General features: G+C 43.3%; 1 protein-coding gene and 1 pseudogene across 6 annotated transcripts in view; one reads left to right on the top strand and one right to left on the bottom strand.

Annotated features, from left to right (window-relative positions):
* Nucleotides 1–18,450, bottom strand: part of RASGRF2 (Ras protein specific guanine nucleotide releasing factor 2) — a 192,888-nt gene that overhangs the window by 153,451 nt on the left and 20,987 nt on the right. The window lies entirely within an intron of this gene.
* On the top strand, nt 10,514–18,223 carry LOC114501625 (annotated as a pseudogene).

The raw sequence follows: 18,450 nt of genomic DNA, 5'->3' as shown, positions 1-18,450 counted from the left end.
GCAAACAACTAGAACAGGAACAGAGTCACAAAAATGGAGAGACCACATGGAGTTATCAGCAGAGAAGGGGAGGAGGGAGAATGGGGGGAAATGTACAGAAAATAAGCATAAATGGTAGGTACAAAATAGGCAGAGGGAAGTTAAGAATAGTATAGAAAATGGAGAAGCCAAAGACCTTATACATACAACCCACAGACATGAACTAAGGAAGCGGGAATGCGGGTGAGAGGGAGGTACAGGGAGGAAGGGGATAAAGCGGGGAAAAGGGGGACAACTGTAATAGCACAATAGATGAAATATATTTTAAAAATATGTTTCTATTTTGATGCCTGAAATCAAAACAAATTGTTCTTGTGCAATTTTACTGGTCAATTATATATCAATAAAGCTTTAAAATTATTTGTTTTTATGAATAAACTTTAAATCCAAAACAACTTACATTTCCTCTTTTTAGAAAATACTGCCTAACTCTTTGTGATATCTTAAAAAATTAAGACAGCTTCTCTTATGTGGTAAATAACCATTACTTTGCCTAAATTCATGCCCACTGGACAAAGGTGTTCAAGGGACTCTCAGTGACAGTTTCCATCTGGTTTAAACACAACCGAAAAGCACTTTTTCCCAAAGTAGCTTGATGACCAAATCCAGTTCTACGATTCTGCTCGCCAAACCTGTCATAATCAGTGTAATATATTGTGACATTTTATTATCAGGGAAAATTATAATTCTATTATCCAATATTTCATTTCACTCTGTCTGGTGAGATAACATCTTGCAATTTCCTGAGAAATGATAACTTAATTACAAAATTTCCAGATCTACACAGTATATACTTTTATTTACATGATCTTGCTATTCTACAAATATAAATATATTTACCTAGATCATTACTAAATAAAGGTACAGTGAAGATGTTTTCTTCTTTTTTACTTCTTCCACAGATGCAAATTTACTCAATAGCAGTCGAAGGCCCTTCATTTTAATATCTTTAATCAGTTGTTCACAGTGACAAAAACTCATCTTCTGAGGCACAGAAAATATTAAGAATGGGGAAGTCACCACAGCTATTATCCAGATACTTCTTAACTATCCTCAGTTACAGCTCTTTCTCATCATTTTCATCATCCATCATTTAAAACAGGTAGCAAATGAATGGATTTTAACTGCTATCTAGTTATTTTAGCAAACACTTTGGTCCACTGGGTATGCTAACCCAGTGTCCAAAATGCAAATGCAGAAAAGAAAAGCAAATAAATAATTAGATGCATTGCAGAGAAGAAAATAACCCTGAAAATGAAGTAGACAGATTGGGAATAAATGGGAATAAACGTTAAACGCTAAACATGCCACCTTTACTTCTTCCAGACAAATAAAACTAGAAGGAAAAGTTGTTGACACATCTTTCATAAATAAAGACTCTGAACTGAATATATATACAGTAGTTTCCAACTGGACTACTGATACAAAGTCATTTGCTAAAATAACACAGTGGTAACTAAATCAATTCCACATGTAGATGTTTCTTCATTCTCCACCAATCAGATGAAACCATTACCAACTGAAATATTCAAACCATTTTCTTCCACTCCCTGGAGACTACCAATTCTGTCACCACTCAAGGGACACAGAGGACAAAGACCTTGTTCAGACCAGCAGATAAGAAGAAGCCCAATTTCCCTTCCATTCCCATGAAACACAGACTTCTAAGTGTGTATCATGGCCAACGCTAAGCTGGGCACTGTTAGTCAGTAGACCAGAAACTCTTTCTCTCAGCCCTCAAGGAGGTTATAATCTTAAAGCACAAGAGAGGCAAAAAAACAAGTGTTTTTTTTTTTTTAAAGGGGGTAACATTAGATTCCAGGAGGAAGATGCTCTGGGTTTTCAAAAGAGGTGAACAGTATGTGTGTGTGTCCATGAGAAACCTCTCTGGGCACCAATCACCCCCATCATGCCCTTTGATTGCACAGGAGCAGCCTCTGCACTCAAGGAGGGAATAATTTTTTTTTATTTAACCATTACTGTATTTTCCCATTTCTATTTAACCCCCTTATACCCCACTCCCCCTAGCAATCACTACACTGTTGTCCATGTCCATGAGTCCTTCTTCCTTTTGCTCAACCCCTCCACCCCCTAACCGGCCCGCCCACTAGCTATCATGGTCTCCATGAATGAGTCTGTCTCTGCTTTGCATGTTAAATCAGTTTGTTTATTAGATTCTACATATGAGTGAAATCACATGGTATGTCCTGACTCTCAGAGTGCCAATGAAAGTCTTCACAGTCCTGCAGAAAAAGTAATGAGGTCTGAGGGTTATAAACATTTGTGTTCTCCAAAAACTCTCCTAATGCCCAATGATAAGGTGTCAGGAGGTGGGGACATTGCAGCTGATTAGGTCATGGGTGGAGCCCTCATGAGTGGGATTAGTGGCCTCGTAAAAGAGATCCCAGAGAGACCCTTCACTCCTTCTACCACGTGAGGAAACATGAGAAGGTGAGCATATACGACCCAGGAAGCAGGCTCTAACCAGACACGTAATCTGGGGTGCTTCCATCTCGAACTTCTCAGCCTCCAAAACTGTGAGTGATGAATTCCTGTTGTTTATCAACTACCCGGGCTATGACACTTTGTTACAAACTGAGACAAAGGGAGCCCTAAAGTGTCACTGAAACCTGTGAGCTCACATGTAAAAAAATAAAACACTCGAATACTGCAGGGACGTACTTTGCAGGGACTCTTGAAGTCTGTGAGCCCTGTGGTAAGTCCAAACTTAGGCAGCAAAGACAGGCAACTCACTGCACAAACTCATCATTAACTCAGAGTGTATTATCCTTGATTAAAATTATCCTAGAGAAGATACATGTAATAAAGAATAGCTTCATTTGTAAATTTAATAAAAAAGACGGCTGCTGGAAGGCTATTGTCTGGGCAACAACTGTATTTCCCAGGGGCACAGGCATACTAACAACGGAGAAAGAAAAAAACATCCTGTCAGATCACAAATAACATCTCAGTCTCTTTAGAACAATCTGTTTGGGGCAGTGCTGCCGAACGAAGGCCATCTGCGTCCAGGAGGAGTCTGGGAGACGTAATCTATTTAAATGGTAAGTGAAAAATACATAAGATAACTGTGAGAGTACTCACTGGTACAGGATGTGGCTGTGCAACAAGCCTGTACCCTCACAGCTCGTGGATTCTCATTTTTGAAGCGCCCAGCTCCAGTGCCGCGGAGGCCAGTGTGGCGGCAAGGAGTCGATGTTTCGTTGTGCCTGTGGCCCTGGCTTCCCACGTGGTCTTCCCGGTGTTGACTCAGAAGACACAGCGTCAGTGCCACAGCTCTGTTTTAATTTGGCTGGCCAGCAACACTACCAGCTGTAGTTGTCTGTGTTTGGGGTACCATGTTGAGGACACCCACACTGCACAAAGCCGTTCTTTACTGAATCATTAACAATAAAGGTGCAAAGAACACAACTAACACAATGTGCCCATATGGAACTTGCTGTCTTCAAACACGAGTCTCATGTTATCAAAGCTGTCTGCATCACTTCGAAAAACCATTGCTGGGTAAAGACAGATGTGCCCTTGACTGTTAAACTTTTATCAGGAAAAAATCATAAACCATTGTCAATGACTAAATATGAGAGCCTCATTCACTAACATTATTGTTTTTTGAATAACTTATTGAGAAGTAAGAACTAGATCCAGCCTTTTCCATAGGGGAAAAGAGAATGTAAACTAAGATCATGGCTCAGTTGGGACTTGGAAGCAAAACGGGGACTTAGCCTCTCCGCAGTGGTATCAGCAGGGTAGTTGGATTTCTGAGCTGGCAGCTCAGGCTCCAAAATCGAGTCCTCCTTCCACCACCTCAGTCCAGGCAGCTGACATATGAATCAAGAAACCGTCTTGGAGCGGCCTCTCCAGTGCCAGCTGGTGTAACTGCAACCCTTCCAGGCCCAGATGCTCCAGCCCCCAGCTGTCCCCACAGAGGCCCCAGGCATGGCAGAACAGAGAAGAGCCATCTTCACTGTGCCCCTTCTGGTTTCCAGACCCACAGAACCTGCGAACATAATAAAGTGGTTGAGATTTTATGCTGCTAAGATTTGGGTGGGAGGGTGTTACAAGACAACCCCTTTCTGCTATTGCCATCCCAGGGCACAGAGCTCAGGTGGTTTATCACCAGGCTCAAACAACAAACAAAAATAAATACAATCAAATAAAAACACAGAAGACTATCCTTTAAAGAACCGAACTGAGGAGAGCTGAAGCAGTTGGCATGGACATGCAGATACTGTCGCAAGGAAACTGTTTCCACTTTGGCTTGGGGATGGGGTGGCCATGAGAAAGGCACATGGTGTGGAGGTGAGTTTCCTGCCGCTTAATCACGTGAAAGCAAAGAGAGCCCGGCCATGTGAAGAGAGATCCCAGTCAGCCTTCTTGGTGCTTCCGTGTTAAAGAGAAGAAGGTAAACAAACTTCAACCTCTATAAATCTTGCTTCCTCCCAAAACCCCACTGCACAATGTCAGATCCCAAGAGGAAACCAGTGGCACCCTCAGATTAAGGTAATTTACAGTCTATTTACAAAACTAAGAAGAAGAAGGTGCAGTAACTTGGGGTCTGGCAACACTGGGACTACCATCCCTCTCCAAGAGATAACGGAGTATTTACCCCAATCAAAAAGGTGGGGAGTTCACAAGAATGCCACTTTGAGAGGAAGAATGATCTTTAGTACAAGTCACGTAAGCAGCCTCACAGAGAAGGATCCAGCAGCATGAATAGCCTGTCCACACTCTTCCCACTGTTCCCCCTCTTCTGTGGGGCTCCTTATTGGCTAAACCCAACCAGAAGCTACCAGGCGTGGGAGCCTGCTGATACAATCCACAGAGACAGAGAGTAGGGTGAAGGAGGGTAGAGAGTGGGTGTGCAGGGCCATAGTAGAAGGCATTCTACGTGTCTCTCAATAAGAAAAACAAAGAGCAATAAGGAACTTCAGGGAGGGGGAAATGCAAAAGAAAGTCATAGTGCAAATATGAAACCCACTAAAATGTGGTCAGATGTAGTAAGTACATTGGAAAGAGAGCTTATTTAAACTTATTTCTTAAAGACAAACAGGTTGTGGCATTGGAACCACAAAGAAAGAAATCTAATCATAATATACTCCTGAATGCTGCCATAAAACCTACTTCCAGCTTTTGTCTCTCAAAAAGTAACCTACGGATAACTATTTGAATTTCAGAATGCACAGTTTCAGCCATACTAATTTCACAGTAAAGGTGGGGGGAAGAGAGGTGGAGGAAGGGCAGGAAGTAGAGAATCAAGAAGTACTGTTGCAAGTTGATGAAACAAGAAGCAGAAATTTATAAGTATTATTAAAAGTTATAAAATAGGAACGTGGTGACCGGTAAGTGGAAAGGTTACCTCAGGATTTATTCGCCCAATATGGGAGCATCTTCCCCTGAGCACTCCTGCTTCTGGAAGAAATAGTTCAGCAAACATGATGTCTTCCTGCTCTGGTTTTTCAAAACTCTCCTTCTCTGGTGCATATGAGTTCAGCAGAGAGAACTAGGAAGGATGTGTTCTCTTTCTGGCAAGTTCTTAATGCTATGTTTCTACTCTCGTCTTTCTATTCTAAAGATGCAGCTATTGTCAATGGAGAGGCCAAGGCCTTGACAACTATAAAGGGAAATAGTTGCTGGTTTTCTTCTATGCTTCAGATTTCACTTTTGTTTGAACTACAAAAATCGTTGTTTTTTTTGACAAAACAAATGAGTCTCCTATGAACTGTGAAGCTATTGCTGTCTCAGTGAATTTCCACTTTAGCCATCTTGCCTGGATAAATACATCAAAAAAGAAAATAGTTATTTGGGCTCTATTAAAATCATACTTTGTTGTTGTTGTTGTTGTTGTTGTTGTTGTTATATTTAACTAAACAAATTTCTGGAGGCTGTGGTTGCTGTAAGAGGGGTCTGTTTGTATATTAAGGAGTCTCTTCACACTCGCCTGAAGTGAACTGTCAAGCATTTGAGAGTCAACAGTATCCTTGGGCACAGAAAAGATTCTCTGCTTGGTGAAGACATTCTAGTTTGCAGAGTGCATGGAGTAGTCTGACTTGCAGCCCGAACACCAGAAAGCAGATGATAAAGTCAAATCCAACAGCTTCCAAGAAGACTCAGGAAGGTAAGTTAACCATCTGGTCTACACCTGCAGCTCCTCATAGTACAGGTAAGCCGCAGTTAGAATCCACTTTTGGAGGTGGGTAGAGAAATAATGGTGGAAAGAAGGGGGAGGGACTAGTCAAAGAACCCATATGAATGACCCATGGACAACGGTGTGGGACTGACTGTGGGAGTGGGGGTGGGCTGGCTAAGGGGGGAAATGGGACAACTGTAACAGACCAACAATAATAGACAAATAAAATAAAGAATCCACTTTTAACACCTCAAAGATAATTGTCCATAGAAATATAAAGAAAGTGTGCTTGTATTCATATATATTACTCTGGAAGGTTTTGAGGGTTTGTGGGGTTTTTTTCATAACATCGGCTAAGAATGTTTTAACTGACTGAATTGCCAATATAAGGAGTCTTTGGTTGTAAAATCTTTACCACTAGTTAATTTTTAAATTTCATTTTGTTTATTTATTTTCAAAAATAAATTTATTGGAGTAGTATTGTTAATAAAATTCTATAGGTTTCAAGCGTGCAATTCCATGACACATCATCTGTATACTGCATTGCACACCCACCACCTGAAGTCAAGTCTCCCATCACTGTACATGGACTCCCTTTACCCTTTCCTACCTCCCCACCCCTGCTTCCCTCCGGCAACCACCATACTGTTGTCTGTGTCTATGAGTTCTTGTTTGTTTTTCTTATTTATTCTTTTGTTGCTTTCAGTTTTATATCAACACCAAACAAACAATCCAGTTTAAAAATGGGCAGAGGACCTTAGCAGACACTTCTCCCAAGAAGACATACAAATGGCCAACAGATACATGAAAAGATGCTTAACTTCACTAGCTATTAGGGAAACGTAAATCAACTGCAATAACAAACCACTTCACAGCTGTTAGAATAGCTACTATCAACAAGCCACGTAGTAACAAGTGCTGGAGAGACTGTGGAGAAAAAGAAACCATCATATACTGCTGGTGGGAATGTAAACTGGTATAGCCATTATGGCAAACCGTATGGAGACTCCTCAAAAAATTAAGAGAGTTATCATGCGACCCAGCAATGCCTCTTATGGGTATCTACCCCCAAATTTTGAAAACATTTATTTGCAAATATATATGCACCACTGTGTTCACTGCAGCATTATTCACGGTGGCCAAGACATGGAAACAACCAAGGTGTCCATCGACAGATGACTGGATAAAGAGGATGTGGCACATACATACTATGGAGTACTGCTCGGCCATAAAAAAAGATGAAATACTGCCATTTGCAACAACACGGATGGGCCTTGAGAATACCATGCTAAGCAAAATAAGTCAGACAGAAAACGTCAAGAACCATATGATTTCACTCATTTGTGGGCTGGCTAATTTTTATCATGTACCTCAAACTTAAATCCCATGCTCTTGCTAGAAAGAGAAAACATCCTTCTTAGTTCTCTTTGCAGAGCTCATATGTACCATAATAGGAAAACAAACACAGCTTTTTTCAAGTCTCCTTTAATTTTCCTTCTGACTTTTCTTTGTTATGTTAACAAAAATTACATTTTTAACCTCGGAGGTCTAATTTAGCTGTTTTGCAATACATCCGCCTCTGAAATTTATGATTTATGTAGTTGTTTTACATACAAAATAGTCTATTGAGTCCAATATTGACATTGTTTTCTTCCACGCGCTGGTTTAAGATATAAAATCAAGAACAAGCACTCAAAGTTCAAAGGTAAGCAAGAGAGGAAATAAAAAGAGTGATCTGACTAATAACTATCAAGAAGAGGAAAGGGAGGGCAAGAGGAGAGGAGACAAGGTAACGCGCAAGGTCAGTAGGCCCTCTCAAGAAACTGGGCTTCGTATGTCCATCCACACTCCCGAAGGAGCTGCAAAGAAAGATGAGGCTCTGACGAGTGGGATCGGAAGTGAGAGTGAGCAGGTGGTAGGCTTCTCTTGTCATTTTAAGCCCTTTTGTACTACCCAGGTCATCTTTACCATATGCATATGGTACTTGGATAAATACTGTTCATTTGTGTAAACACTATAGACACAAATGTACAATAAAAACCCAGATTATTTTGTAGAAATTGAAAAGCTGATTCTAAAATTTAAATACTATACTCTCTATATGGTTTTGTTTACATAAAATTCTACACCAGGCAAAGCTACAGTAACAGTGATCAGATTGGAAATTGTATGGGGCCAGAAATTAGAAAGGGGATATACCACAAAGGGGCCCAAGTCAACTTCTGGGAGTAATAAAAATATCCTATATTTTAATTATGGTGGGGATTGCACATTTGCATACATGTGCCCAAACTCACCGAAATGTATATTTTAAATAGATGAATTTTATTGTATATAAACTATACTCCAACTGAACTTTTTGACAAATGTACTGATTGAGAAACTGGGGGAAAAAATCCACTCTAATTCCTTCGGGAGAGTATAGTCCCATACTTGATTTCAAATGACAGCTTTTTTGCACACAGGTGATTTTGCTTCAAGCTATCGTGTCAGCAACTACAAGCTAAGAGGTGGTTATTCATGACAGCGCCTGTCACCTAGGCAAGGCCACAGTACCACCTTGTCCTTCATCTGTGAGATTTGTGGGTGAGGAAATGTGTTTGTTTTCTCCAGCATTACAGAGATGAAAGCAGTAAATGAAAATGTAGGAAGGTCTCGTTTTTGTCCTGCAGTGTGAAAACTATTCTCTTAAAGATTCATCAGGACAAGGCCGACAAAGACTCGCAGACTCCTGGCGAGGCCATCGGCTCTCACCGGCTCTGTTTTATTTCTTCAGCACTGCAGTAGGGCCGCAGCTGAGTCCCACCCCTCCCTAAGGCGTTGCCTCGCTGCCCAGCAGCCCCTCATTCACTGACTGCCAGACACAGGTCCTGGGTTAAGTGCTGTAGCTACAGCAGGAAACCAGAGATAAGCTCTCTAATGAAGAGGACGTGGGGACAGAATTTCTTTGCCTTGAGAAAAATGTCAAAGCATTTGTTCAGGACTATGAAGTTAGGGAAAGTGCTGTTGTCTTCCTTGCCCCTCCACACACCCCTTCACCCTGCTCTACGCTCCAGGAGGCTGAGGTGTGTGGGCACCCTTTGCCATGGGAGCCACCATCAGGAGGTAGGAGAGAAAAAGAGTAATAGTAAGGTAGCCATTCTCCAGCTCAGCTCCCTACCAGGATAGGTTGAATCCCTCTATAGCCTTTGTCAAATAGACAATTCCCTAAAGCTAATCTGTTCCCTTTCTGTAACCACGTCCCTCTTTCATGTCTTCAGACCCAGATGTAGCCACGGCCCCCTGCTCTGGCCAGCCCTGGGCAGTGCTCTATGCCATCGGTTCCCAAAACGCTGGCCTCGCCGCTCTCAACAGTCTCTTTGTTGAAGGCACCCCGATTACTCAGTTTGAGAATATCAGGCTTTCTTTCCAAGGCTTTGGCTAAAACAGAAGACTATATGGACAAAAGGGGCCTTGATGATATATTAAAACCCTCTCACTGTACAAATTAGGAAACTGAGCCATTACTGGCAGCCACTGGATTTAAGCTATTTTGTATATACTATTCCTAAAATTAAAGTTGACAGACGGCTTTCTGCTAGAGACCCTTTGTCACAAATTTTCTTCCTTTTATAAGCAATTGAACTTAACATATTTCAAATGATAGCTCAGTTGAGCAAAATAATACTCACAGAAGACTGCATAATGGATACAGGATCCACCCATTCCTGTAAGGAGTGAGATTTTATCCCCAGAGGCAGTCAGAGAGCTGGATATTTAGACTTATTTAGGGCACCTGCAAAAGGTCTTGACTAAATTATGCATATACATACACCATCAGCCTACATCCAAGGACCCTTTGAAAAACTGCCCCACAAAACACTATCATTTATCTGAGGACTGTTGCTCAGGCTGTAATTTACTACTCATCTGATATTCTCTTTATGGGGATGCTTCTTTCGAGTCAAAGCCAAGGGAAAACTGCTTCACCTTCACCTTTGGGCCACTGCAGACCCTGTCACTGGTCAGGGAGCCTGGACACTCCCGGCCAGACTTGTAGCTCACTCCCAACAAGTGAACAGGAAATGTTTTGTGTGCTGGCCCTACCCCCAGGTTCGTTTCTTTCTACCCCACCTTCTCACATATTTTATTTTATTTATGTAGGCTGTGCTGTAAGCTGAATGTTTATGTCCCCCAGGTAGTCATGTGTGGAAAGCTAATCCCCCCTGTGATGCACTTGCGGGTGATTAGATCGGGAGGGTGGAGCCTCATGAGCAGGACTGGTGCCCCCCAGTTTATGCCCTCCCCCTTCTGACAAGTGGGGATAGAGGGAGAAGACGACGGCCGGCTATGAACCAGCAAGGGGACCTCCAGACCAGACACCAGCTCAGCCGGTGCCCTGATCTTGGACTTCCTGTGCTCCAGAAGTGTAAGAAGTAAATTTCTATTGTTTGTAAGCCACCAAGGCTATGGTATTTTTGATATAAGAACCCAAACAGACTAAGGCAGGCTGTATCAAATCCGTTTTCAAATGAGGCAGGGATAATTCCGAATAAGCCTTCAAAAAAGGCTGAGAATAGTGACGTGTTTCCTTCCTCATGAAGCTTTATCTATATTTGAAAACTCTATTAAAACCTTAAAGAAGCTTAGATTAGGGTGATAACCTTTATAACTTACCCTAAGCTTATCCTAGAACCAATTCCTTCCTATTTCTTAAAGAATTTCCTCTCTTTCACAAGGTAAGACCCTGGCTGTACCTCTTGCTAATTCTCCTCTGCAGATCAGATCACTAATTTTCACTTTATTAACCAGAAAAAAAGTGTAAAAGAGGTAACACTACATTAGGTGAACTTGTAGAAACCCTTGAGAAACCCAGTTCCCGTGACACGTCTCTGACAGACACGTGAAGGCCCCAGAGCTCCCAAGTATGCTGGGGGAGGCAGAGTCCCACCGAGGACGGCGCCAGCTTTATCGAGGGTCTTGGTGTCTCTGTTTCTTTCCCTCTCTCTCTCTCTCTCACTCTCTGTCTCTGCCCCCTCCCTCCTTCCCTCCCTGTCTCTCTCCCATTCTGTGTGTGTGTGCTGTGTGCAGTAAAGGCAACAAGGCTTCTCTGGTCCAGAATAGGAGTCAGGGGAAGGGGTGGGATGGGACCAGGAGAGGCTGGGAAGGGACGTGGCAGGCACTGATAGATGGAAGTTCGTCTACATCACGACCATCCTAATGGGAATTTCCCCCCAGGATACCCCACCTGAAGAGTCACTCTCTTGCGTATGGGGTCCACCAGCCTGTTATGTTTGCCATGGCAGCACCTGTCCACCAGCCTTCTGCCTCTGGGATTCGTGTCATGTTAGGTTAAAGGACCCCTCCCTTGGTAACATATCTGTACAAACTGCAGCTGCTCAAAATGTTTCTGTAAAATGTGAACATGTTTACATAATTTAAAAAGGAAAACATGTTTTAAATAAAAGAACTACTTTTCTTCTGTATGTTCTATCTTGGGAGCACATGCAATAGTTGAGAAGGTTCTGTAAGTGTATATTAATATGCATCTCAAAGATATAAAAGCAAACATGCACACCAGAAATAGCTCTGTTAATAAAACAAAACAAAGCAAAATGTAAAAGGGTATGTAAGGTGGGACTTTGAGGTAAAACTGAAGAAGGTGAAAAAGGCCCTATTCCTTGAGAAAGCCTGAGAAGGTCTTCTTGAACACGTTAGAAACACACAGTCTCAGGCTTGCCCCAGACACACTGGATCACAGTCCGCACTTGCAGAGGCCCCTGGGGTGATCTGCAGACCTCTGCAAGGTTTCAGAAGCCTTGCTCTGAGGTCCCTGAAGTTCTGAAATGCTATCAGTGGACATATAATTAGGAAGTTCTGATATAAACAAGGGGTCACAGAACTCTATAGTATAGTGAAATTGAGGTTATGACCGTCCTGCAGGTGAATAACTTTCCTGCTCTAGTCTGATGTACAAACCCATCTGACCCACAAGTACCATCCCTGACCTGAGCTCAGGCAGCTTACCCAGTGTGAACCTCTGGGTACTCAGAAGTTAGCACTTCTAATGTATGATGACAGTGTGCACTCGGCTCCTTTCCAGAGTCATACCAAGAAATTCCCACGGAATAGAGGTTAAAAACCACCACAATGGCTGGCCAGCCAGCCAGCCAGCCAGCCAATGAGTCACCCTGTGAGAAGGAAAAACCTAGCAGGGAATTAGGGGGTGGGGACAACAACAACAGGCCCAGAGTGCCTGGGAGCTCAGAGCTTAGGCTATGGGGGATCGGAGGGACACATCAAGTTCAGGCCTTGTGACTGGCTGCAGGCCCATCCCCTAACTAGTCCCAGTCCCTACCCCAGCCCCCGCGACGCTTCTGCCTGGACCTGCAGCCCTGCTCACTAAAGCAAGGCCTCTACCACCAAGCGCTCCTAGTGCAAGCCAGCTAGAGAAGAGACAATAGCCCCAGCACACAGGAAGCCCCCGCTTCAGAGCTCCCGTGGCCTGTAAGGGAGGTCCTGCCTACTCCCGTCGGAGCTCTCTCCCCAGTGTGTCCAGCAGCAGCAAGACTACAGGAGCGGTCGGGAAAATTCTCAGGGCTCCAGGAATCACCTCTGGGTTGTCCATGAAACTGTGGCCGGGAGGGAGCTCCCCTATTTCCTACAGAACCTGGGGGTCAATCCACTACTAAACATCATAGTATGTCTTTGTGCACTTTGGGAAATGGGGCTCCAGCTGGACAGAAACAAACAGAAACCTTCATGCAGTCAAATTAGTAAAGGGTCTTTCTTTTGGGTGAAAGGGGACTGGGGGTAGCAAATGGAAGGCACCTGTGGGCTGAAAAACAAATGACCCTCCTTTCTCCAGAGGAGACAGCTCCCACTCACCCCTCAACATAAACATGTCTGCAACGTTCATCTACAGAACTGTGTTGCCCTCCCCACTTTGGCAGCCTCCAAGGGAGGGTGGGAGAGGAGAAGGAGGGAGAAATCATAAACACTAAGAATCCCAGAATCCAATAAACAATCCAGACAAAGAACAGTATTCTAGAAATGAAGGAATAGTTCCCAGAAGACACATCCACCCCTCTCGTCTCATTATAACTCTTATTATAATTGCATTTTGCCACAATATGATTATATTGAATTTTATAAATTGACCAACCGCATGATTAACTACAGTATAACTACACTGTGTTATGTGGCAGTAATGGAACATGTTTCCAAATGCAAGAAAATAATGAAGCCCATGCTTTCCAAATGGACCTGTTCGTTTCAGCACGTGAGGGGGGTGGGATAACCGCTCTGCCCGTGGTCCGACTCCACCCTCCAGCTCTTATTTGCCACAACGATGGGGCGCTTTATGAAAACACTTTTTCACCACTCTACAGTAATAGCTCCAAGCTGCAACAACGTTATTAGTTGTTCCGATGATAAAGGTTGCTCCGGCACAGAATTCCACACAGAGGAGTCTTTACGGAACCCCCACTACGACAGAACGTCTAAACTAAAAACAGTTGCACAGAAATGGGCAAGATCATGAAAAACACTTCCACAAGTTTGTTTTCACTCAATTCCTTTAACACCTGGTCTCTGTAGGCTAAACCTTACACAGCAGACTTCATTTGATTTTGATTGACTTCATCTGATTTTGAGTATCAACACACACACAAAGAAAACATTCTTTCTTTTAAAAAGTAACAGTACTGATGTTCAACTTTCTAATTCACAATTAATGTTACCTTCATTTTTTCATCCCTGCAATAAGCCAATTTTATCATCATTAGGGTATGTTATATATGGACACACTATATATATTTTGTTGTTTTATTTTTCTGGAGTTGTATGTACAAACTAATATGATGGTCAATATTTATTGAGCACTTATTATGTGCCAGACATTGTCAAACATTTTATATATGCCTTCTCTCAGCACAGTCACCCCTGAATCAACCCTCTGAGGTAGATGTTACTTTTAGCCTCGTTCAGAGATGAAACACTGCAGCGCAGAGAGGTCAGACCGCTGATGTCTGGCAAAGTCAGTCTCTGAAGCCAGGCAGCAAGTTTGTCTCTCAACTGCCATCAAATAAATGCAAACAGTATCCATCAGGGTCTACACTATATATACATATACATTAACTGAGATTTTAGACATTTAACAACAACTTAATTCAGCAAGACTCTAGCACTTATTAAGAACCTTCATAGAATGTTACTAAGAACTCTAAGTAATTTAAACAAAAGATAAGATATGGTCCTTGGCTACAGGGACCTTAGAGACTAAAGAGACAAATTTTATATATACGCACACACACACATTTATGTCAAAACTAGTTCTAAGTAGAGGTGATAATATGGTATGAATGAAATAAAAGGAAAGATGGCAAATATAACAGAGAGCGTTGTGGAGGTGATCCCTAACATAGCTTTCTAAGGAAATACTGCCTGGATTGGCAGTGTGATGGGAGAAGAGAATTTCACACCATGATCAAAAACAGGCAAAAAGCAACAGGGACGATGGAGGTGGCAGCTGGAGAACAGAAGGTATGTCATGAAGAATGTCAAGTCATATGCAACTCTGATGAGCTACTTCACTGTGGTTTTCTTTTAAGCAAGAATCTATATTTTACACTTACAACTGCTACTCTTCTGCCTTTATTCTCTGTGCCCCTAAGTGTTCCGAGGCAACCTCCTGAGTGTTCAGTGGAAACCAGCTCCAGGTGCTCCCTCCCTGATCTGCCTCCCACCAGCACAGAATGACTCGCATAAAACAGACTAGCAGAGTAAGCAAGTGCCATCACTATACATGCACCCATCGCTCACTTATTTCCAAAAGCTGTCTTTGCGTCAAGCTGATGGATGTGGTGAATTAAAATGACTTAGCTTACTTGCCGGTTTATTTTAAAGAGATGAAGGAAATTATCTACACTCAACCAGTAAGTTCTGCTTGGAGGACCCCTGCCCAACTCGATGTTCAGCACAGGGAGAGCTGTTGTTCCTGCCCCCAAGGGTTTTGGGATCTGGTGGGAACCAGGTCTGCACAATGCCTGGCACATAATTGGCACTTAGTAAATAGGGACTTCCATTTCTTGAGCATCGGAGCTGAGCAATGGGGTGTTTACTGAAGAAGTAGATTTCAAGAAGCAAAAGACAATTAAATACATAAAGTCATTGTATACCATGATGAAAGCTGATAAGCACTGGAGAGGAACCACCAGGAGGGTGTGGCAAATTCCCTGGAGGGGTCAGAAAGCTGGTCTTCTCTGGAAGAGAAGCCAATCTGGCAGGTATTAGAAGCTGGAGCGCATTTGGAGCAGAGAAAAGAGCAGAGCACGTGGCCTGTTAAAGAACAGTGACTACCTCTGTGGGGCATGATGGGGCCCATATGTGGGGAGAGTGGAAGTGAATGGGCCTGTCAGAGGGCCCCAGTGTCCTGCGCAGAGAGTGGGGTTATCTGGCCATTACAAGGAGTCAGTAACGGACGGAGCAGGAAAATAATAAGATTGTACTAATTTAGAGAGAGAGATGTGCTGGCGTTTCGGAGAACGGGTTGGAGAGGAGGCCTGGAGGTCACCTAGAAGTTCAACTGAGGTAAGATGGTCTGAATTCAAGTAGTGATGAGTGAGATAAAAGGATGGACTTTAGCAAACACTAACAGACTTCTCTCTGCAAAATGTAGCTTAAACTCTTAAGTTAGAGATCATTGGATCTCTCTTGTGTCCCGAACGCATCCTCATGGAGCACTTCAGACTGCTGCCTTATGAATACAGGGACTAAATAGTAACTCTACCACCCCACATGCTCCTCCCCTACTTTCCTTCTTTCAACAGCACCTACTAGACACTAACTACATGTCTTCTACTGGTGGTCAGGGACAGAAAAAAAAAACTGACACAGTTATGGTTGTCAGGGAGCTCAGAGTTTTACAGAAGACAGATGGACACATAGGTAATAGCCACAACAATCCCAATGATGCAAGAACTGCTACGAGGTAGCAGGTGCACAGAGAATTACTAACTACCTGGTTGGAATGCAGAAGATAACATTTGGGTCCATTAGTGTCTTAATAATCTAAAGAATCTATCATCAATTTTTTAATGATACAACTATTGCCAATGACATTACCTATTAACTTAGCTGAAGCTATAAATTATCTAAAATATATCATTTTAGATATGACATAGAACATGTAGTGGAGACTCCAAAATGTTTCATATTGTAAATGTTAAAGGTAAATCCCATTTGTAGAGCTCTGTTTGCTAGCTGGGGCTCACCTACTGACTACGGTGGTGAAAGTCATTTCCTTACCTTTCCAAGTCTCCACTGTTCAACTGATTTTTAGCAATGAACTTCATTGCGGAAATAAACAAAATGCCAAAAGATATCCAAAGACCTAATGAGATCAAGCACATACTCTGTATTTACCTGACACAATAAAATCTTTCCTTTGACATAGAGAATCTCTTTCCAGGACCAAGTGAAGGCCCTGAGGACAGCAGCGCTGGTGTGGCTCTGCAGCCCAACTTCATTCAGGTGCCGAATGTCTCAGCACCTGAAGTCTCAGGTGAGACTTCTTCCACTGCCACTGCCAAGATCAGGATGGCCCAATGGACTGCTTCTTTTTAAAATGCAACAAGTCACTCGTTAACAGCAACGGCGCAGTGCAGCATGGAGCAGTTCCCAGTTGGGAACCCAGACTTCCTGATGGAAAGGGAGGTTTGGGGTCTATGCTCTGAATACTGGGTGCTCACCTTGAGAAGACAACCAATCAAGAAGCTTGCCAGGTTTCAGTGGAAGGAGACTATGAGATGTCAATCATGAAGAAGCAATGGCTGAATGGGTAAAACAACAAGCTGAGCAAGAAGATGAAAAGTAGCAGGAACATCTAGAACTACTGCAGCAGGGAGCTCGCACGACCCAGGCACTGCACCACCAACCCCCACTCCTAGCAGCAGCACCAGGAAATGCCTGAGCCTGAGCACCTGGAGCAGCCCATCCTCAAAGGGATGCAGGCTGCCTCCAGCAAGATGATATCGCAGAAATCGCAGAAATCGTGAGACTCAGAGGGGCCTAACAAATCAAAGCCAGGCAGAAGATCCCACGTGGCAAAGAGGAAATGCTCCAGGCAAGGAAGGCCCAGAGACTGAGGAGGGCCCAGGGCTGAAAGCTCAGATGATGACAGTGAAGGAGCGCTTAGTACTTCAGGGATGAGCTTTCCTGTTCCAAAACAGTGACAAGTGATGGTGTTGAGATGGCAGTCGAGTGTCCCAGTAGTTCTAAGAGGGCAAGGGTCCTGAATACAGACAGTAGCTCCCCAGAGAAAGTGCAGGCCCCTGTGACTGACTCTGAGAATGGTACTTCAGAAGACCTGTGTGCTCAGCTGGGAGAGACATCTACGAGGAGTGTGTGAAAAAGTAGATGGCTACAGAAACAGAGAAAACCCAGGACAAAAAGAAGACAGAGAGTAGAGAACTCACAGAAAAGAGAGCAGCTGGGGCTGGACTGAACGAGGAGAAAGAGACAAAATAAGTGACTGATGGGGAACAAGCTGCCAAGGCAGCACCTGGAGAAGATAGGGAAAACAGTCGCCCTGCCAAATTGGAGGAAAGCCAGTCAGGACACAGAGCTATTGGTCCGGAGCCTATAGATTTACTGGCATTCAATTCTGTTGCAGAAATGCAGTTGCCGGGTCTGGAGAAGCTCACGTGTGCACCGATGGCCATGGGGCAAAGCGTGGGGGCAGTCTGCAGGAGCGGGCATGAGACTCCTCTCCCTCAGGGGACTGGCAGAGGAGCAAAGGGACCCAGCTCTATTTGCCAGGCCCTTGAAAAAAGGGAAGAAGCAATGAATTCCATCTGAGCTGATTCCCTATCTTTTTCTAGTCTAGCACGTATAACCTGCATAACATTGACTCTTCTTGGTCATTATTCCTATCGGTTTCACAGGTGACTTGTTAATACCCCAAGGCTAACTATCCTTTTTTCCATTATCACATTTATAGAATGTGTGATAATGTGTGAAACCATCTAACCATCCAGGCCTGATGTTTTTGGAGGATGGTTTTTTAGTAACAAACAATTTAATAAGTATACAACTGGGGGAGGGGGAAGCTTTTGCTTTGTACACAGCAACGCCTTCAGACGACTTTCGGTGGCCTTAGTTCACTTTCAAACAAGTTTCCCATCAACTGGCGGGAATTTCCTGGTGCCCCACCCCCTCCACATCCTTCCTGTGCTGGGTCACTTAAAAATAACTAACCATGAAGCATTTAAAAATTTCAGGAAATC

This window comes from Phyllostomus discolor, chromosome 3 (assembly GCF_004126475.2).
Source record: "Phyllostomus discolor isolate MPI-MPIP mPhyDis1 chromosome 3, mPhyDis1.pri.v3, whole genome shotgun sequence".
NCBI lineage: Eukaryota > Metazoa > Chordata > Mammalia > Chiroptera > Phyllostomidae > Phyllostomus > Phyllostomus discolor.
This window is presented reverse-complemented; position numbering and strand designations above follow the sequence as displayed.